Source organism: Acomys russatus, chromosome 3 (assembly GCF_903995435.1).
Source record: "Acomys russatus chromosome 3, mAcoRus1.1, whole genome shotgun sequence".
NCBI lineage: Eukaryota > Metazoa > Chordata > Mammalia > Rodentia > Muridae > Acomys > Acomys russatus.
The window spans coordinates 10,682,031-10,697,563 of NC_067139.1; positions in this window are offsets into that span (position 1 = coordinate 10,682,031).

Here is a 15,533-nt window from a genome sequence, read left to right on the forward strand (position 1 = left end):
GCCTGGCAAGGCTGTCCTGTCAGGAGACCAGGTCCCTGTCAGAAAAAGTCCCTACTCCCCATATTATGAGACCCACAAGGAAACTGTGCTGCCTGTCTACCACATCTGAGCAGAGGGGTGGAACACAGGGAGTCTTATGGAAGAGTTGGGGAATAGAAGGACCTAGACGGGTCAGGAGATCCACAAGGAAACCAGTGGAACCAACAAATCTGGGTGGAGGAGGCAGGGTGCTGCAGAGACTGATGCACCAACCAAGAACCATTTATAGAAAAGATATTTCTTATACATAAGAAATAAAATAAATGATTGATTATGAAGTTAGCAGAGTCAGGAGTTAAGAGTCATCTTAAACTCTATAACAAGTTCAAGGCCAGCCAGATCCTGTCTTAAAAGTAAAAATAAGTTCTCTGGGTTGTTTTGGGGGGAGGAAGTCTCCCTCAGTCACAGTCATAGGGGAAGGGAGTAAGGGGAAAATGGGAGGGAGGGAGGAATGGGAGGATACAAGGGATGGGATAACAATTGAGATGTAATAAGAATAAATTAATAAAATAAAATTAAACAATTTTTTAAAAAGTAAAAATAATTAAAGCATGTAAGAACATCAATAATTTTATTTTATTAATGAATTGTAAATTGTTATTTTTATTTATTTTTAAAATTTTTTTTATTAATTTATTCTTGTTACATCTCAATGTTTATTCCATTCCTGGTCCTATAATTCTGATAACTGACATGTACCTACCAGAAGGATAAGATTGCCTTTATGGTTATACCATATGCATGCAAACTAAATTATCACTAGAAAATCATCTGTAGATAGGAAAACACAAATGTTGAAAAGTAATAAATTTAAATTTAGTCATTAGGCTAACACTGCAGATATGACAGAAACAGACAGCATACTTAGGAGAACTCCAGACCCTATTGAAATTACTGTAGGCTCCACAAAAGCCATGGAAACATGCCAGTGCCCTTGACAACTTTCCCAAGATCAACATATGCCTGGCTGGTAAATCTTCTTTGAAAGGAGCATCCTCCAAACTCAGATAATTCAGGTAGTGGCATAATAAGGGTAGCGCATAGATTAGGAGGGTCTGTAGTTGTACAGCCTTGGGCTAAATCCATACTGACTAGCCCTAACCCTAACCCTAATAATATTAGTCTTGCCTCAGTTTCCACATCTGGATACTATTTTAAAAATAATACCAGTTTTATAGGGCTGAAGCTAGTTAGCCATGTCATCACTTGTAAAGTATTATATAGTATACTAAATAAAACTTACACATTTTGACCATTCGGTATTACTTTTGAATCTAGTCATTAGAAGTGCTAGGGATGTTCAAGAAATTGTTCTCTCTGCATGTCATCCACCATATTAAGTGTAACAGAAGAAACTTAGCTACTTAAAATTCATATATTCACTAGATGCAGTTGTGGATGTCTGTAATACCAGCACTCAGAAAGCAGAGGCAGGAGGATCACAAGTTTAAGACTACCTTGAACTTTGTAACCCTTCCGGATCATCCTAGGCTACATAGTGAGCCCCTGTCACAAACAAACAAACAAACAAACAAACAAACAAATAATTCTCTTAATGAATTTCTCTGGTCAATTAATCTTTAGCACTATTTTGTTTATCACTAATCAATTCTCATTATTAACTATTGGCAATTTCAAACTTCTCAAAATCAGTGCATAGAAACAGAAGCAAGCAAAATGTTTGCGAAAATGTTGTGAAGCATTCGCTGGCTTTCCTTTATTTTACCGATCTTCACTTACATATATACATATCTGAGCAGTAATTTATACTAGTAATTCACTATGATGGCTTACCATAGCTACCTCTACTTAGCTATAAAACTTTTGTTAGACGGTCAGTAGGACATAACACTTCACAAAATAATGATATGACTAACTTATACTATTATCTTATTTGCAGATATTGAAACTGAGATAACAAAACCATACTCTAGTCCCCAGGACTGAGGCCATCTGGTCTACCAGCAGCAATTCTGGGACTCTCACTTGATTTCCCTAATCCAACTCCTTTCCTCATAAAAACAATGCAGATAACATCAGAATCAACACCAAGCAGCTCAGACTTCCCACTTCATTTGACGTGAATCAGTTATGTCATCAACTGTACCCAGCTTTCTAAAAGAGTGTGGGAAGAAGTTAAGGTAATATGTACAGAACATTACAAATTCTGTGCAGAAGTTCGGGATGAAATGTTATCATAATGGGTTCATCTTATCTGACATATTAAAGTAACTATGACATTAGGAGGGCAGAGCTGTCTCATTACTGCATGTTTAATATAAGCCCTTGGCAGCCTGGGTGTAAAAGAGCAGAGTATCTCAATGTGATGCTGGTGGGGAATTGTTTAATTATAACAGAATTTCACACAAAAGATATGATGATTGCTCAGGAATGGTCGGAGATCTAGTCTATTTCTAGAGGCTTTGAAAGCTGCTATTATTGGCTCCAGTGGTGTACTTTGGGCTATTTGAGATGATGATGATATCAAGTCATTACACTGAAATTAAAAAAATAAAAAAGAACATGCTGCCATTGTTAAGCATTGACTGACCAGATGAGAGTGGGTGGCCAGCTCTCATTTGTATTTTTGTTACATGGGTAGATCTGTTACCAGATTCTCAGTAACACTTCCTTTGCCGACTTCATTGAGAAATTAGAGCTAAGACCTTCCTAAATAATGGCTTGGCTCAGTCTTTTGAAAGGCTGGCACAATATACCAAAACAATTACCTGTGTTGTCAACAAAGTAAATTTACTTTTTTCTTGGTGTATGATGTTAATACTTGCTAGTGTATGCATGTATGTGCGTTTTGTGTTTGTGTTTGTTTGTGTGTGTGTGTGTTTGTGTGTGTGTTTGTTTGTTTGTTTGTTTGTGTGTGTGTGTGTGTGTGTGTGTATGCATGTGCATGTTGCCCCTGTAGAAATATAAGTTAGGGGTCTACCTTATTTCTTTTGGACAGGATCTTTCCCAGGACCTAAAGCTCATTGATCCAGTTCTGCTGGCCATGCAGTGAGCTTCAGGGATCTGTTTCTGTGCTCCACAGGGCTGGGTCACAGACACAGATCATTGTGTTTAATTTTTTAAAATGTAGGTTTGGGTATCCGAACCCAGGTCTTTATTCCTCAGTGACAGACATTTTACTGACTCATTTCCATGGGCACAAATTAGTTTTTTTTTTTAAAAACAAAGGGAAACAGTGCTTCTTAGATCAATGATGATGTGAAAGTCACTAGGAATCCAGGTCTTTTGTTTGAGCACCCCTTTGCTGGAAGCCATTTCTTATTTTATAAACACATATTGAAATCCCTTCACAAGCAACTGCACATTCAGGGCAGACTTTATTTATTACATCTACAGCTGGGCTTGCTGCTCATTAGAAGCTTGCACTCATCACTTCATAGCTGATAGATTATTTTCATTACATAGTATCTTTAAAGGCTATTTGAAAAGTAGGGGTTATCGTCATCTAATGAGCTTCCAATGACCAGAATGCCATCTTTTGCTAAGGCACTTTGGAATTTGATTAATTGGAGACCGGCCCCGGTCTTTCTGCAGGCATCCTTCATAAATCATTTCCCGTGGTCTGCAGGGAAATTGTCCACACTCTATTATTGGTGCCAAAACTATCTGAAATGGTCTCAGTTCCTCACAGGTTCAATCGTCTCCTCATAACTGTACCCACCCAGAAGTAGGAAAGCAGGGAAGGTAGATACCTGGCCTGGGGTTTGGTGAAGTGTTTTTCAATGACTCCCTGGTTGCTGTGGAGGCGACAATCTGAAGACAGGGTGATGCTGAGGCAAGATGAGCAGCCTTGGTGTGGGCACTTGAGAGTCCTTGGAGTCTGTCCCTATTTTTTTCTTCTCTTCATTTATGGAGTGCTTTTCAGTTTCGTTTTTTAAAAACAAAATCTGTAGGTGCAGAATCAACTGAAAGTTCTCCATCTTTGCTAGGTGTATTAGAAAGCTAAATGTTGCCACCAAATTAAAAAAAAAAAATCAGTGTTACCAATTGTTAAAAGCAGTCATTTTTGGTCACCATCTCTACGTATTCTGATTAAGATTTTGGACATCTAACCCATTCCTAGTTCATAATTGACAAAGACTTTTTCTCTGCATGGGTAGAATAAAGTAATTATTGGAAATAAATTTGTGTAACACTCCACACTTACTACAATCATTACGCAGCTAGTTAATTAAGCAAGGAGATCCTGTTCATTTTTCAAGGAAAATTGAAGCTACCGAGACACAAAATCTAAGTCTTATACTCTACCTTTGGTAATGTTGTTTAGCACTGTGTGTGTGTGTGTGTGTGTGTGTGTGTGTGGTGTAGGTGTGCATGGAGGTCAGAGGTCAGCCTTGGTTATTGTTCCATTTATTGGCCTGGAGCTTGCAGATTAGTCTACACAGGCTGGCCAGGGACCCCAGGGCATCCATCTGTCCCTTAGCCAGCATGGAGATTACAAGCTTTTGCCACCATAACTGTATTTGTGTGTGTGTGTGTGTGTGTGTGTGTGTGTGTGTGTGGGTAGGTTGTGGGATTCTAACTTGGGTCCTCCTTGCAAGGCAAGCACTTCACCAACTGAGCCACCTCCATGTCCCTGAATAACAGCAGACCTCTGGATTTCCAAGTGCCTAGGACTGTCCCTGCTTATTTTGACCTAGGAAATCTAGCTGATCACCATGCAAGCCCCTATGGAACTGAAGCTTTCCTGCTGACTTTCTGCTAGACACAGGAAACAGAGCTGCTGGGCACCCCCTATTCCTCTGAACTGAGCTCCATCTTTCTTGCCAGGATTCCATGTGGTGCAGTGAAGAAGCCAGCGGTTTCTGTATCCTGTCCTTTCCAGTACAACCCAATTGACGCATGGACAGACAGTAACTTCTTAAAACCTTAGCTTCTTGAAGAATTGGACACTTCATAATGTATGTACAGCCTTGCTCTCCTCAGGCCTTTCGATGCGTCTTTAGATTCCATGTGTTCTGGGGAAAGGAGCATCTCCTCAGTCTCCAGTCAGGGACTAACTCTCTTCTACAGGAATATGTGACTTTTGAGTGTGCTGATGGACTTAGGCCATAAAAGCAAGGAGTTTCTTGGGTGTACCATCATCCCTCGTGGTTTCAGGACAAGGCTCTATGTGGGAACTTTGTTATTACCTGGGCACAGACAGTGATGTAGAGACTTGTGTTAATGCACATATTTTGAGTCTCTATCTCCTTGGCAATTTCCCCCTTGAATTCTCAAGGTGCATACTCCTGAAAGTGCACTCCATGGAGGCACTGTGAATGCTGGTGGTGTATTCTCTGCTCTATGCAGAGTGCCCCTCTTCCTCTCTCGCTCTGGGAAATTATTACACTGAGCTCAAGGTAGATAACAAAATCATTGTTTTTTTTTTAAAAGAAAAGTTTAAACTCTTCTTTAAAGCTTGTTGAAACTGCAAAGACCCATGGAGACTCTCACAATGCAATTGGGGGAACACATCAGAAAAATTGCAACTGGAAAATAACCCAGCATTTCAAAATTAGATTTTACAGGGGAGCTAGCAAGCTGCTGAGAATTCTTTGCCTTAATGGTCTTGGCTTGAAGAAGTAGCCGGGAATTTGTATCTGACTATGAATCTGAAAGGAATGACATGGGGTTTTGTATGGCAATTTAAAAATTAATTATTGATATATTAGAATCTGGGACATAGCCTAGTTGGTAGAATGCTTGCCTAGAGTGAACAAGAGCATTAGTTTGAATCCTAGCACTGTATACACTGGATATGGTGGTGCGTGTCTGTAATCAGGGCACTCAGGAAGAGGAGACAGGAAGACCAGAAGTTCAAGGTCACCCTCAGCTAATGTAAGTTTGTGGCTATACTGGCATAGTGAGACCCTGTCTCAGAAAACCAAAACCAGAAGGAAAACCAAAACCAAAGCCTTTATGTTATACTCAGAGATCTGCTGTGAAAACTACCATGTATGAGCATGAGATGCAGGAACACTTAACTCCACAGCTGTAGAGTTTTTCATTTATTCATTTACTTACTCATTTATTTAATTACTTTACAGCCTGATCCCAGCCCCGTCCCTTCTCTCCTCGCAGTCCCACCCTCACTCCTGTCCTCCTCCTATTCCCCTCACTCCTTCTTCTCTGAGAATAGGAGGCCCAACCAAGGGGTACCAAACCTACTCTGGCACCTCAAGTCTCAGCAGGGCTAAGTGCATCCTCTCCTACTGATGCCCCAGCAAGGCAGCCCAGCAAGGATCCAGTGGCAGTCAATGGAGTTGGAAACAGCACCTACTCCCATTGTTAGGGGACCCATATGTTGACCACGCTGAACATCTGCTACATACGTGTAGAGGGTTTAGGTCTGGCCAATGCATGCTCTTGGGCTGGTGGCTCAGTCTCTGTGAGCCTCGGTGGGTCCAAGCTAGTTGACTCTGTGGGTCTTCTTGTGGTATCCTTGTCCCCTTTCTCCCTCTCTCCTCCCTCCGACTCTTCCACAGAACTCCCCAAACTCACCTATTACTTGGCCGCGGGTCTCTGCATCTGTCTCCATCAGCTGCTGAATGAAGGCTCCTAGAAGACAGTCATGCTAGGCTCCCATGTACAAGTACAGCAGAATATAATTAATAGTGATAAGGGTTATCTCTCTCCTGTGGGGTGGGTCTCAAGGTGGGCCAGTCATTAATTTGCTATTCCCTCAATCTCTGCTCCATCTTCACACCAACTCTTCTTGTAGGCGAAACACATTTGGGTCAAAGGTTTTAAGGATGTGTTGGTGTCTCTCTCCCTCGCCTGGGAGTCCCACCTGACTCTAGGAGGTGGTGGCTTCAAGTTCCTTAATTCCCATGATGGTTAGTGTCTCAGCTAGGGTTCCCCCCCATACACTCCCAGAAGCCTCCCCTGTCCCAGAGATGACCCCCCTCCAAGGATTTACATCTCTCTCCTGGTCCTTCTCCTCCCCCTCTCCTCCCCTCCCCTGCCCTCTGCACACCTGATCTCCACCCCTGTTACCTATTACCCCCCCCACCCCCTGTCCCATCCAGGTCCCGCCTCCATCTACTTCAGATATTTATTTTATTTCCTGTGTAGAGTGAGATTCAACATCTTCTGTTGGGCTCTCCTTGGCATATTTGGGTCAAGTCCCAGCTGTCTCTCAGAGATCGCTTCGAAATAATCTCAACATCTACAGGTGACTGGTGACCCGGAGAATGGGGGGCAACAATGACAGGGGCCTGGAAAAGCTGGACAGTTTCTTTCCCCAGGTACATTCAGTGCTTAGTTTCTCAAAAGCTGCTGTTCCCACTTCTATGCATTTTGATCCATAGCATTTCCCTGTTTGCAAGCCACATTTTAAAGTGTTTATTTAAAGACATTATGGGATTTGAATGGTGTCAAATGCATCCTTGACACCTGTGTAAATGTTCCAGGAGAGAATTATGGAATGGGAATGCAATTAATTTTCTATTGAAGAAAGCCTAATGGATCATAGAAAACACCCAAATTGGCATGTGTAATTTAATACTCGGCTCTTAGTGTTTCCCTGAAGGTGTTAGACTAATGAGATAAGTAATATCACAAATAGCAGCTCACTTCCCTTTGTTTACACAGTTTTGTTGCTTCATGCACTGTGTTTTCCACTTACTAGTGAACAGTTAACGTGGAACCATTCTCAAGATTAAAGAAGTCTCCTATACTCAAATAGAGTGACATTATTATTTTCTTTATCTTCACTGTTGAGAATATTCTAGAAACACACTGTTTAATTGATTTCCCACCTTGGAACTGATTGCTTCTGTTAACTCGACATTCTAAAACTATGAAGCTAAAAGTAAACACTGATTTGAACTAGATTTCATTCTCCTGAAAATGAAAACATTGATATTAATTAATTCAAATCCTAGAAGCTTGGTTTTTCAAAGCATTCTTCCTTCAGTGTCTTTTATTATGATTCTGCTTCTCATTATATCAAGACGTTCATATTTTATCATGTCCACATGGATAAATAATTTGTCCTCTCCTCACACAGTTCATCCCCCATCCCAGCCATCATGAATCCACACTTCTTTCCTGTAAATCCTTATCCACATAGCCTTTGATGTTCAGCTATGATTATATCAGTATGTCCAGCGACACCTTTGGACCCTAGACTTCAGACATTTGTGAAACATGAAAAATGGAAGTGTTTAGATCATCTGCATGGGAAATATGAAGACTGAAGTGATCAGTAACAGGGAGAACACACCTGGTGACTGCAGATGGCAGCAATAGGAAGGACCCAGCTTGTGACATGGTCTGCAGCAATATAAAGGACAGATCCTGGTGCCCATGGGAAGCAGTATTGGAAAGAACACAGCTTGGAGACTGTAGTCTGATCTTTTCATGGCATTTTTTTCTTTCCTATGGCTGTAAACAGGGTAATGCTAACTTCTCTGCTCTGGTTAACACCGGAATCTTATCTAAGTGGGCAGATAGTGTGTGTGCTGGAGGATATGGTAATTATTAAAGGCCAAAATGGCATAATGGTAATATATTTGAATAGCTTTAGGGTTTCTCAGACCTCCAACTATGATATTAGTCTTGGTATAGAGGAAGAGCAGGTCTCCCTGAGCCTCTGGGTACACATGTGCCTGTGTACCTCTGGTGGCATCCTCCACTCTGTGCTCTGCTGTGTCCCCAGAGAGCATCATTTCTGGTGATTGTCAAGCTCCCTCACTGAATGCCCGTTAGCTGAGCCTGTCAACGGGAAACAAAAGCAAATGTTATTGGAAGAGATGGGAGGAGCGGGGAAAGGAAAGGAAAAGGGGAGGAACAGAGAGGAGAGATGGGAAAGAAGAGAGAAGATAGGAGAGCAGAGAGTATGGAGAGAGAGGGGAAGAAAGAAAAAAGGGTGGGGTAAAGACAAGAAGAAAGAGAGAGGGAGCCAGAAAGAGTGAGAAAGAATGAGACTCTCTTTTTTTTCTAGTGCTTAAACTTTAAAAATTATGTTTAATGGGGGCTGGAGAGATGGCTCAGTGGTTAAGAGCACTGCTTGCTCTTCTAGAGGTCCTGAGTTCAATTCCCATCAACCACATGATGACTCACAGCCATCTACAATGAAATCTTGTGCCTTCTTCTAGCCTGCAGTTGTTGCATGCAGGCAAAACAGTGTATACATAATACATAAATAAATAAATAAATAAATAAATGAATAAATAAATCTTTAAAAAAGAAAAATTCATGATGGAGCACTAAAAAATATTTTTTAAAAATTATCTTTAATGGCAGAACGAGGACATTTTGCCCAGTCATTATATTTTCTTTTCTACTTGCTAGAAGACCTATCTGCAATATTTCTGTAAGACACAACACTCAGTGACAAACTGAACATTTTCCTCTAAGACAAGAAATAAGGCAGAGTTGTCTATTCTTAACAATCCTATTCATCAAAATATACAAAATTTCTTGTTTGTATAAGTAGATGTGGAAGAAAAAGTAAAGGCATCAAGATCAGAAAGCATTAAAAGCTGATTTTGTTCACAAAAAATTATATTTAATTAATTAAGTTTGTGTGTGCTGTGTGTGTGTCTGTGTGTGTGTGTGTGTGTCTGTGTGTCTGTGTGTGTGTGTGTCTGTGTGTGTGTGCTATGTACGTGTATGGGTATCCTAGTGACTGTGTTCAGCAGCATGCTTATGCAAGTCAGAGGACAGCTTCCAGGAGTGTGTTTCTTTCTGCTATGGAATATGGACTTCAACCTCAGCTGATCAGCCTTGAGGTCTTGCTGCCTCTGGTATTTCAACTTTAAATGGTGACAGCTCTGCTGTGTGTGTCCATTTTTGTAATAAGGATGCTTCCCTGACTCAGTTTCTCTAGACTTAATTTTTCTTTGTGGGAGTTTTACCGTCCCTTCTGGAAGCAATATTCTCATCCACGTTTCTTGGTTTGGACTGATGCTCTTTCCTGCCACTAGCTCTGTCTAATTCAGAGTTGGATATGCCAAGGATGGCCATCTATGCTCCACTCTCTGCCCCAGGGCTAGAAGTCACTAAGCAGCCCCTGGCTGACAAGTAGAACAGAGAGAAGAGCTTGAGCAAATAAAGGGTGCTAAGGAAAACTTGGGTTGAACTTTGTACAGTCAGTTCAAACAATTTTGTGTCCATTTTCTTCCTCAGAAAAATTGGATTTGTAAGTGTGTTATCACTCAGTTGTTCTGTGTGCCAAATGGAACTCAGCACACACTATCAGGTACACATAACTAGATAGTATCAATGTCTCACAATTGAGACTTAACATGTTGTAGCTGTCATGGTGGTCTTAAGCATTTCTTTGTGAGTGTGTGTGTGTGTGTGTGAACATGTGTTTGCATATTCATGTATGTACACAAGTCCGTGCAGCTACATGCATATATGTGTATATGTGTGTTTGGAGCTAGAGATCCATCTTGATTCTTGTTCCTTAGAAACTTAACCTTGGTTGGTTTTGGTGTTTTGTTTTGTTTTGAGACAGAACTTCTTTGCCAGCATGTGCTGTCATTTGTTTTTATTAATCTTGGCCATTCTAAATGGAGTAAAATGGAGTGTCAAAGTTGTTTTAACAAAGGAAGAAAAAGAGAAAAATGTATGAAATGAAAGTGTAGCCATTTTTCCTTAATCAGAGCAAAAATGGAAAACTCATTTGCATGAGATAAGAAATGGCCAATGGTCTCAATAAGTCAACTACTCGAAAAGGGCTGTAAAAGGTATTGGGTGAGATTAAAAACCCAAATTTGTGGTTGTGGAATATTTAGCATATCTACTGTTGTGGTGGTAGGTTTTCAGATAGAGGCACTATCCTGGCTTGAATGGCTGTGTTCCACCATAGACCATGTTTGAATACTAGGTTCCCTGTTGGTGGTGCTGCTGTTTGGGAAAAGTAGAACCTTTAGAAGGTGGACCTTCCCTGGAGAGGGACCTCACAGGACTGGGCTTGGAGGGCTTATAAACTTACTTTCACTTTTTGTTCTGTGTTTCCTGTGTGGATGCAACTTGATCAGCCAGCTTCCTGCCAAGATGGACTTTGGTACTGTAAGCTGAAATAAATACTTTCTTCCCCTTATTTTTCCTTTCCTGGGGGTATTTTTATCACAGCAACAGAAAGCAAACCAGTGACCTTGAAAACATCCTTATGTTTTAGAATCACATGTTACTGCAGCTGGCAGGATCCTTCCTAGTGATCTATTTACCCTCTCCTCCACTTTCAGGGAATTCTGAGACATAGGGGAAGTAGTGTGGCTTGTGAGGAGTAAGAGAACATAGGTCTTCAGATTTAAAACCCAGTACCACTTTAATTACAATAGGGAGTAGAAAATAGGTTTCATCTAGGCACTCTCCTGGATCCTTGATTGGTGCTGGCTTATCATACTCTCTCTTGACTGTTCAGTAGTGTCTGCCATGGGTCCTGGAAGGTAAATAGCTGAAATTCGTTAGAAAAGCCCATCTCTGATCTATTCAAACCTATGAATACTGGACATAGACTTAACAGTCATGCGTAGATCTCAAAAAGGGAATTGTGAGATGTAGTTAGTATATGTGGAGGGAAAAAAATCTAAATTATGTGTTGTTAGTAGAATTTGACTTTTGCCCATGGAGAAACATGTAGATATTTTCTTCAATCAGACTGTCCCCTAGAGCTCAAACCCCTTGTAAAGCTCTGGTCCCAATTTAATGGACTCTGGAACTCTTGGTGACTGATCTGCTAGCTTTCCTTTGTTCTTTTTTGTTACCTTTAGTTCTGTGGGTGCACTATTTGTGATTATGGAAATTGAACCCGTTGCTTTCACCTCTGATTTTTCTCACTACTAAAGTCTCCTCTTTGTCTCTTTAAATCCTCGGTTCATAGAACATTCACATAAAAGAAAAACACACCCTTCCTTTATGCACCTTCCCAGCAGACCGCCAGGCTGCTGCTTGCTCTTGGTAACACACTGTGTATAGCAGAGATTTGCTGTGTGAAAGACCTCAAAGGGTTTCACAGAATGGTGTGTGCCATTAGGCACAGTTTCCTAGTGAGTTAGAGAAGCACTGAGCTTCAACATCTCTTTCATGTGTAGGGAAAAAATGACATAGAAAGTGATTGGATGGCCTTAAGCCACACAGCAAGCCAGTGTAACCAGTATGAAACTGTGTTGTTTCTCCCTGTGTCCCTGTGCTCCTTTCCTGGAAGATCAAGGGCAGAGCAACAGAGTTCATTTTAAAGTCACCAAAGCCCTGGGCCAGTATCTTCAGAGGTGTGGCAAACAGGGAGAAGTGAGCCTTGCTTTACCCCCAGGGCCTTGTCTGCTTTCATGGATGCTGACTGCAGCTTCCTTTCTGGAGTGTTAATCTTGAGTCTGACAACTTGAAATTGAAAATCCCATTCAAGGTTCATGAGATCCATTGACTGTGGCCGGGGAGGAATCTCATGCATGTCTGCGCTCAGACCTTGCAACATCGGGACTGCGCACTAAGAAGTGATGCTCACACAACCAAGCAATGTCTTGAATGAACAGTAGCTCAAAGACAAGGATCTCAGTAGGATGACTAAAGACTTCTGTTTAAAACTTGCTCAGCCAGTGATGCACAAATTTATAAATTTATAAATACGATAAGCTGAGTCTGTTTTTGTTGTTTGTGTGTATAAGGCTCCAGGGCTGTCCACCTTGCATTATGCATCTCTCTGTCTCCCTCATGGACTCTTACACACACAATATATATGTATATATGCATATACCACTATGCCTCTATGTATGTATGTGTAATAATAACAATAATAATAATAATAATAATAATAATAATAATAATAATAATAATAGAAAAAGAGACCATTAATTTGAAAGAGTGGTTGGGAATGGGAGAAGTTTGATGGAATATACATGGCAGGGGCTGGATGGAGAAACTGGAAGGGGGAAGTGATGTAAAATGATAGGTTAATTTTTAAAATGTATTGAAAATGAACAGTAAAAAATTTAAAAAAGTGATAGAATTGTTTTAAGTCACTTGATTACTTATTTATTTATTTATTTGCTTTTTGGCCACAAGTTTTGGGCATGTTGCTGGCACCTTTCCTCCAAGATCTCTGTTTTAGGGTATGGATTACAGAAAGTTACTGACAATCTTAAGGAAAGAGAAGACACAATCTCATTCAAAGCACTGACCTCCAGAGTCAGAACTTCAGCTCTCTTTGCATCCACATGACAAAAGATCAACTCCTTAAAATGCCTTCTCAGGCATTTCTGCAGGATGTTGTGTGGCTTGGAGACACTGTCATCTGACTGCCGGTCCATCATAGTGTCTGTAACCTGATTTTCTGTGGCGCCCCTTCACAGGAAGACAGAACAAATACAAATTACTTTTTTTTTTTCATTTTTATAATTCGGTAATTTGTATAATTCCCCCATCTGTAGGGTATGGTTAGGGAATAGTGTCCTTATGTTCTAGCTCAATAATGGAGATATTTCTTACAATGAAATCCACATTCAAGGGACATTGTATATACAAGCATGTCAACCTGTGCCTCACAACATCCCATCAAGTAGTAGGGGAAGAGGGAGCGGAGCAGGGAAGGAGGGAGAGAGGGAAGGAGGGAGAGGGGGAGTGAGGGAGGGACAGAGAGAGAGAGAGAGAGAGAGAGAGAGAGAGAGAGAGAGAGAGAGAGAGAGAGAGAGAGGACATGAATAAAAGAAAATCCACTTCACAGAATTTATCAGTTTCAAGTAGTTTTCTTGTGACTCTTTGCAAATGGCTTTTTCAGTAATAAATAAAATGTCAGGGTGACCCAGGTGGAATGAATATCTTAGCTTTTGAAGGTCATTAGCAGCTATCACAGCACTGCTGTGGTAGAATGCTCTTCCCGAACCTCCGCACTGTGCTTCTTCAGGAGAGCCTACGCTTCTCTTACTGTGTGTCTAATTCTGAGAGGGTCTTATGTGCATATATTCTTTTCCTCTGGCCCATAAGCCAGAATTGAGGCTCCGGGCACCATTCATACCAGTAATCTGGGAAGGAAGTAAGGGTTAGTTAGTTCATATATCCACAAAACTCTTTCTGCGACCTTTTTCAGTGATGCATGGGTGGACAGATGAGCATGTGGATTGGTTCATATAAGCTACTTGCTAATTGGGTAGATATCTTTAATAAACACTGTAATATATTTTATTAATCAAGTACCCAGTTATTGAAAACACGTGACCGTAGAAAATAGTATGACGTATCTACTACCTTGCTCTTTAGAGATAACAACAGTGGTGTTTTGACAAAGCTCGCTTTTCTTTTTAAATATGCATACTTTAATATCTAAAAGAAAAGTTGGTATTTTCTCCATACAATTAAATATTTTCTGGTTAACTTACTTCCCATTATAACATAATTTCAGTTTCTTGCATAACTGTTTATTTGGATTCGTTCTGATTTTCAATGTTATTAAGAATTTAATATTCTTTTATATTATATATTTGAATTTGAATATATATGAAATTTCACTGAGAATATTTTTTAAATTGATTGTTTTGGTGACACATCTCTAATTGTTACCCAATGACGTTGCATAAATGCTAGCTCCCCCCACCATATGGAAGTACCATCTCCACACAGCATCACTAATTTTGAGTTATTTTGTGTATTTGACAATTCAGTTTATAAGGCTGAAAACATGAGGATAGAGAAGGAGTAACTCAAGTTTCACTTGCATGTTTGTGGAACAGGAAGTGAGCAGGAAAGCTTTCATTAGGGAGAATCTTGGAGGGACACAGGTCATCTTCGGGTACACAGTGATCGAGAAGCTGAACACAAAATGTTGTGTTATCCATGCAAAGAGGCAAGGCCAGGAAGAAGCGCAGACATTGCAGTACAGGCCAGAGTGTGGCTCCTCTCTGAGTAAGGGCTAGGGCAGCAGGATGTAGCAGACAAGGATGATAAAGTCTGGACCGCTTGATAAATGTTTCATCATACCATGTAGTCTTTGTCCTGTGAACCAGAATTTCTTCCAAGGTATCATCCGGTATCCTCTAGTTTGGCAAAGGTCCCCTTTGGTGTGGCAATGTTGCCTCTTTTCTTTAAACTTCTGTATCTTTTCATCGATGACATTGCTTGCTAACATTTATGTTTTCATCTATGACTTTACTATTTAACTATATATTGACTTTTTGTGTCATCTTCAAAAGCTTCTTAATCCCTTACTTCCTCTTGGGTGAGGTGGGTGCCTTGTTGCAGGGGGTGGGGGGCTGAGCCAATGGGCTCCTGCACAATAGAATTGCTGCAGTTCAGTGAGGTTGGACACAGAAGGACTCTGCCTTTCTTAAGAGGGCGCGCGCCTGTATGTGTGTGTGTGTGTGTGTGTGTGTGTGTGTGTGTGTGTGTGTGTGTGTCTTAGTCCTGTTTGTTGTGAATTCAGCAGATATATACACACAGCACGAACACACTAAGCAACAATAGTGAATGCCTGAATGTGGCTGGAAGGGCCTCAGTCAGAGGAATGATAAAGGTGCACAATTCTAGTTTAGAGAGAAGCCAGATGG